The sequence below is a fragment of the Propithecus coquereli genome, unplaced genomic scaffold (genome assembly GCF_000956105.1).
Source record: "Propithecus coquereli isolate 6110/MARCELLA unplaced genomic scaffold, Pcoq_1.0 Scaffold111, whole genome shotgun sequence".
NCBI classification, from domain to species: domain Eukaryota; kingdom Metazoa; phylum Chordata; class Mammalia; order Primates; family Indriidae; genus Propithecus; species Propithecus coquereli.
Genome location: NW_012135081.1, coordinates 6,810,246 through 6,817,766, shown reverse-complemented (window position 1 = coordinate 6,817,766; position 7,521 = coordinate 6,810,246). Strand labels below are relative to the sequence as shown.

The following is a 7,521-nucleotide window of genomic DNA, read 5'->3' as shown; positions in this document are numbered from 1 at the left end:
CTACCACTACCTCAGTGACAAGATACTCTCCTGTCTTTATCTTTTCCTCTTTACTAGTACTTTCTTTTTCAGTACAAAAAACACACTCAAGCCTTTCTCACCATAAGGAAAAACAGCCCCACACAACCCACTTCCTCAACCTCCTTACCCCTTCTAGCTAGTTCTCTCTCTTTCTCTTCCTTTGAAATCAGGCTTTTGACTGCTCGCTTCAGCATCACATATACTAAAATTGTAATGATACAGGGAAGATTAGGATGGCCTCTGTGCAAGGATGACATGCAGATTTGTCAAGTGTTCCATGTCTTTTTCCCACTGCCCCACTGGGTCTTATGTCACCAGCACAAGCCATGCTTCACCACCAAGAGTTCCAATACCTTCTTATAGATGCAGGATCCTCACCATGGGTGTGCCCATAAACTCCTTGAGAATTATACAGAAAAAAAAATCAGGCTTTTGACACAGTTGTCTCTTCAGTCCCTGTCTCTGCATCTCGCCTCATGTTCACTTCGAACCATTGCGGTCTGGCTTCCACTTTCAGTGCGACACTAAAACTGCTCTCTGCAATGACACCCAATTCCATGGAACAGCTCCAGTGTGGTATCCACAGTCACTCATCCCAGCAATTTTTTACTTTCTTTATCTGACTTGTCTGCAGCTTTTGACAGTTCTTTTCCTCCTCTAAGCCTCCTACTCCCTTGACGTTTCGTTGTTGTTTGTTTGTTTTTAAGAGACAGGGTCTCATTCTGTCGGCCAGGTTGGAGTGCAATGGTGTGATCATAGCTCACTGCAACCTCAAACTCCTGGGCTTATTTGATCCTCCTGCCTCAGCCTCCTGAGTAGGTGGGACTACAGATGTGAGCCATGCTCAGCTAATTAAAAAAAATTTTTTTTGTAGAGATGGGGTCTCGCTTTGTTGCTCAGGCTTGACTTTTTTTTTTATTGTGGTAAAAAAAACATAAAAATTTTTGGTGGGTACAGTGGCTTATGCCTGTAATCCTAGTGCTTTGGGAGGCTAAGGCAGGAGGATCATTTGAGCCCCAGATTCTGAGGTCACAGTGAGCTATGATGATGCCACTGCACTCTAGCCCAGGCAAAAGGGCAAGAGCCTGTCTCAGAAACACAAAAACAAAATAAGAATTTACCATCTTAACCATCTTTAACTGTACAGTTCAGTAATATTAAGTATATTCATATTGTTGTGAAATAGATCTCTAGAACTTTCTCATCTTGCAAAACTGAAACTCTATACTTATGAAACAAACTCTCCTTTTCCCACCCCTCACAACTTCCTTGACTTTTGTGAGCCTCTTTTCCAGGATTAGAGATTCTTCAAGCGAATCTTTTAAAATCTTTTTTACAAGCTTCTTTTCTTTTAAATGTCATTGTTAAAGTATGTACTACTGGTGGTGGTGTAAATTGAAAAGGCCTTTCCAGAGGGCAGTATGGCAGTATCTAGGACAAGAAATACCAGGCATATAATTCAGTTGAGCAATTCCACCTCTAGGCAACTATCCTAAGAGAGAGATTCATTCACGTGCCCCAAAAAATCATGCTACAGGGGCATTAACTGCAACCTTATTTGTTTCAGGGGAAAATTGGCAATGAAGCAAACTTCCAGTCATGAGGGAAATGATAAAATACATTATAATCAAGGTTTAGATTGGTGGACTGGAAATTTTTGTCCCTAGAATATGTAGATTCACTCATATAGGAAACTGTGAACAGCAGAGAAGGGCAATTGAAAAAATGAATGTGTGGCCAGGCACGGTGGCTCACGCCTATAATCCTAGTACTTTGGGAGGCCAAGGTGGGAGGATTACTTGGGGCCAGGAGTTCAAGACCAGCTTGGGCAATACTGAAACCCTGCCTCTACAAAATATTTTAATAATTAGCTGGGCGTGGTGGCACCTATAGTCCTAGCTACTTGGGAGGCTGAGGTAGGAGGATCACTTGAGCCCAGGAATTTGAGGGTGCAGTGAACTATGATGACACCATTGTCCTCTTAGCCCAGGCAATAGAGTGAGACCCTGTCTCAAAAAAGGAAAGAAAAAAATGAATGTACACTAAGCAATGGATGGGAAGAGGAGAGTGAGAAGAGAGGTTCATGATTACATTGTTTGAATGTTTTAAAATGAGACCATATTTATACATTACTTGTGGAAAAGAAAAGACAAAAAAATACATAGCAGAGAATCAGTGTTCTCCTGGGTTCTTTATTGAGACCCATCCTCATTTTCTGTTTTCATTCTCTATACTTGCCTGCCTTTCCCTATGTGGCCTCTTAAAACCCATGGCTTCAGCTAACTTCAGGATTTCTACTCGGAATGTCACACTCTGTGTGTCCAGAATTAGGATCATTATCTTTCTTCCCAATCCTGATCCTTTCCTTGATATTCTTACTTTGGTGAAATAGAATTTATACCAGTTATCCAAGGCATAAACATAGGAGTTATCCTTTTCTTACTTATGAACTGACTCTTAAATGAGTCAGTAGATTCTGACTCTTAAATATTTGCCTTGGTTTCAGCCTTCATAATTTTTTATGTGAACGTTTACAGTATCCTCCTAAAAAGGTCTCATTTTTCTCTAAACTTCCCTAACTTCTACTTTTTCTATACAACCGCCAGAATCATCTGTTTAAATGAGAAAACTGTCAATTTCTTGCTTAAAATCCTTCACTTGTATGTACACTCAAAGTATCTCCCCATAAGATTCTTAGTAATTGTAAAGGAAAAAAAAGTGACTCTACAGTAGAGAAACCTGGTAGACAGCACTTAACCAAAGGATCAAAGTTAATATCATCAGTGAGGATACAAATCAACATCATGTGCTACTGATCTGATCATAACATCACTTCCTGGTGTTTTTGCCCAAAATGAAAAACCTCCATTTAATCATGAGGAAATACCAAACAAACCCAAACTGAGGGACATTCTCATTTAACTGGCCTGTGTTCTTAAAATATGTCAAGGTCTATCCTTTTGGACCTTAAAAGAAAAAAAGGAAAAAGAAAAATAAATAAATAAAATTTAAAAAAATGTCAAGGTCATAAAAGACAAAAAGACTTTTTCAGATTAAAGGAGTTTATAGAATCTTGAGAACTCATTGCAGTACATAATATTGGATGTTCTTTTGCCAAAGGAGATTATTGAGTCAAATGGAAAAATTGGAATAAGGTTAATAGATAATAGTATTACATCAGTGTAAATCTCCTGATTGTGATAAGTTTACTATCATTATGTAAGCAAATGTTCTTCTTTTTAGGAAATACACCGTGAAGTATTTAGAGAAAAAGATATTAAGTCTATAATTTACTCTCAGAAAATTTCTTTATTCATCTGTGTGTGTGTATATAGAGAGATAATTATAAAATAAATGTGGTAAAATGTTACATTTGGGGAATCTGAAAGGTATATGGAAATTCTTTGTACTATTCTTACAACTGTTTTGTAAGTCTGAAATGGTCAAAATAGAAAGTTAAAACATAGAAATTTATGTCAACAAAAGAAATCCCTCAGGTGTTCTCCACAGCTTTCAGGTTAATTTTAACTGTAGCTTATGCATTTGGGCCTTTTGTGCTTGGCTCCTGCCGTCTTCTGTCCTCATCTTGCAGCACACCTCTACACAAACCCTTTCTGATATCTTGCTTTGATTCATGCTATTTTATCTGCTTCAGAAGGCCCATGCCTTACTCCATCTCCTTATTTTTCTAAACCAGTGATTCTCAACTGGGAGCAATTTTGTCCCCCAGAAGATGTTTCCCAGTGTCTGGAGACATGTTTAGTTGTCACTGGGGGACTGCTACTGCCATCTAGTGGGTAGAGGCCAGAGATGCTGCTAAACATTCTACAACATTCTATTCTTTGTTGTCTCCCACAACAAAGAATTTTCTAGCCCAAAGTGCATATAGTAATGAAGTTGAGGAACCTTGTTGTAAATGTTTCTTGATAATGAATTCTGGGAAGTCTTTCTAAGCAGTCCCTAGTCTGATTTAGAACCATCTCTTCTGTGTTCCTCTTACTCGTGTTTACCTCCCTATCACTCATCTCATAGGAACTAGGATTTATTAGGATTCTTGATATATAGATGGCACTCAGTCAATGTTTATTAAATGAATATATACAGATTGTTTTATAGTAAGATTTTTAGCCAAACTTTTTAAATTCAAGTTTTAGGATTAAAGAGAAAAAACATTGTTCTTAATTCATCCTTCCCTTCTAGATTTCTGAGGTAATGCTAAGACAGGAAGGCAGCTTGGTCTTGGTAACAAACCAGGGACTCTAAAACCTCAGGACTCTTTCTGGCTCTCATCTGTGCTTTACTCGCTATGACTATTTCCATCTTTTCTTTCCCTCCATAGACCTGATTTCCATTTTCCTCAGTGTACGTGGCAGCCAGAGGAAGACCAACTCAACTTTCTTGGTGCCAAGCTCAAATTTTTAGGAATAGGATTCACTGGCCCCACTTGGGTTACATGCTCACCCTTGGCCTAAATCAGTTGTAGCTTAGGGTATGGTCTCATAGTACTGGTGAGGCAACTCCCACTGGAGCCATGTGCATAGAGAGGGAAAGGGGATATAATTCCTGGGATGTGGTTGCTGGGTGAACAATGCCAAGGGTATCTACCACAGCTCTCAATAATAAGAATATAAGAATGAAGACACTGTCTCATATAAGAATAGAGACACTGTGGGCTGATCTTGTTCTCTTACCACCATGCTCATTTTTCATTTCAGTAAGTTGCAACAAGGAGAATCACAAGGGGTTTTAATTCTGGGTTTTACAATTTCTTCATTACGTTTTTGATATCATCATTTGTCATGTATATGCTCATCCTAATCCATCACTGTTTTTAGGTTATTCAAGGCAATTATATCCTTTGCTTCTATTTTCTTCTATTATGTTGGCCTAGGAATAGAAGGTCAGAGGTCTGAGGATAGGTAAATATATGGTGGGTAGATTCCCCCTCCTTGCCCCATTTTATAGGAGAAAGCTAGGCCAAGGTGCTTTACAGTGACAGTTTCAGAGGGATTGTTAGTAAGCCTAAGGCCCTAAACTTTGGGCCCTAGAGATGGAGGACAAGTGTATAGAGAAATGGTGGTGAAGGAGGCCAGTGTAATTGTATCAGTATCACAGGGAGAAGGGGATATTATTGCTTCTATGTAAAATGAGTAAAGAAGGACAAGTGGTTCTAAAAGGAGCCTTGTGATTTCTTGTATCCATTATTCCTGTGCATTAATCAATATTTATGTCAGTTCAAAGAGACAGAAACTCAGCTCAAACTAGCTTAAACATAATAGGGAATTTACTGGCTCCTGTGACTGAGATGTTCAAAAGGCGATTGTGGCTTCGGGCATGGCTGAATCCAGGACCTCAAATTATTTCATCTGAATTCAGTCTGTCAGCTCTGCTTTCTTTTTTTTTTTTTTGAGACAGAGTCTCACTCTGTTGCCCGGGCTAGAGTGCCGTGGCATCAGCCTAGCTCACAGCAACCTCACATTCCTGGGCTCAAGCAATCCTTCTGCCTCAGCCTCCCGAATAGGTGGGACTACAGGCATGTGCCACCATGCCCGGCTAATTTTTTCTATGTATTTTTAGTTGTCCGATTAATTTCTTTGTATTTTTAGTAGAGACGGGGTCTCGCTCTTGCTCAGGCTGGTTTCGAACTCCTGGGCTCAAACAATCCACCTGCCTCGGCCTCCTAGAGGGCTAGGATTACAGGCATGAGCCACCGCGCCCAGCCAGCTCTGCTTTCTTATATAGTATCAGTTTCATTCTAGAAGCAGGCTCTCTTCGCTAATGGCAGAGATGGTTGCCAGCTACTGTGGGTTGTGAATACTACCAACTATGCAACCCCAGGGGAAAGAGCTCCCCAGAGAGCTCCAGTAGAAGTCCCAGGCATTGCTCTTTCAGTCCTGGCTTGGGTCACATGTCCACTAGGAACCAGAGTATGATTCCTAAAGGAAAATTGTAGTGCTGTTTACAGAAAATGGGATGCTAAGTAGGCAAAATAGTAGGTATCCTATACCCTGGTTGTTGGAAAGCTCCCAGTTAAAGCAACGTTTAAGCATACCAGCTGGACGTGATGTGTGCCTGTAGTCCCAGCTACTGGGGAAGCTGAAACAGGAGGATCATTTGAGCCCAGGCATTCTGGATTGTAGTGTGCTATGCTGACTAGGTATCTGCACTAAGTTCAGCATCAATATAGTGATTTCCTAGGAGCAGGGGACCACCAGGTTGCCTAAGGAGGGGTGAACCAGACCAGTGGAGCAGGTCAAGACTCCCATGGTGATCAGTAGCAGGATCATACCCAGGAATAGCCACTGTACTTCAGTTTAGGAAACTTATATAGGCTGCCCCAGATTACACAGCTAGTGAGTAGTAGAACAGGGAATGTGAACCCAGTTAGTTTAGTTTGGGTTTTTTTTTTTTTCTTTTTTTTAGAGATGGGGTCTCACTCTGTTGCCCAGGCTGGACTACAACTCCTAGGTTCAAATGATGCTCCCCGCCTTAGTCTCCTAAGTAGCTGGGAATACAGGCTCAAGCCACCACACCTGGCCAGTTGGTTTCAACTTTGTCCAGTGCTGTAAATTAGCTTGCACTTGACCTATCAAGGCCTCTCTGTACCCCATCCCACCATCTTTTAAAATTGGACAATCTGATTCTAAATTCCTGAGAACTATCTGATTGATTCAGCTCATCTTTTCTAGGACACCAAGGGCTGATACCTGGTCTGGGGATTGACTGCCCTCATATCAAATGCTCCCCATCCTTAATCCAATTAGCCTACCACTTGGATGCGCATGGTTTGAGGGTAGTTAGTCATTGTTTACTGACCTCATCTTTGGGTTTGACCTTTGGGAGCCCAAAGAAGGGGCATAGCAGCATTGCTGCTCTTTTGAGTCCTTGCTGTCCCGAACCTTTCTTCTTCTTTAGTCCCATCGCTACCACCTAAGTTCGCCATCTCTCTCCTGATTAGATGTCCTTCCCATCTCCAATCTTCCCCCTATTGACAGAGTAATTCTAAAAGGGAACTGCTATTACATCATTCTTTTTTTTAAGTATTTCAGTGGCTTCCCATAGCCTTCAGGATAAAAACTGAATTCCTTACATAAGACTTTCTATGGCCTGGCCCTCGCTTGCCTCTCCAGCCTTGTATTAGTATCTCGACAGTCCCTCCCTTACGCTACTCATGTTGGCCTTTCTCTGAACTACTTGCAACTTGCTGAATATATCAAATACCCTCTTACTTCTGGGCCTTTGGATGTGCTTTTTCATGTGCCTAAAAGCCTAATGCCCTATTCCCCTAACACCTAGCTAACTCCTGCTTATCCTGAAGGACTAATTTCTGGTGACGCCTAGTCCTGGAAGGCTTGTCAAAACCACCCTCTCGGCTGGGCGTGGTGGCTCACGCCTGTAATCCTAGTACTCTGGGAGGCCGAGGCGGGCAGATTGTTTGAGCTCAGGAGTTCGAAACCAGCCTGAGCAAGAGCGAGACCCCGTCTCTACTAAAAATAGAAA

The 7,521-nt window shown here is 41.2% G+C and overlaps 1 protein-coding gene across 3 annotated transcripts in view; it reads left to right on the top strand.

Moving 5' to 3' along the window:
• The window catches only part of RNF41 (ring finger protein 41, E3 ubiquitin protein ligase), a 27,394-nt gene that overhangs the window by 10,256 nt on the left and 9,617 nt on the right, over positions 1 to 7,521 (top strand). The window lies entirely within an intron of this gene.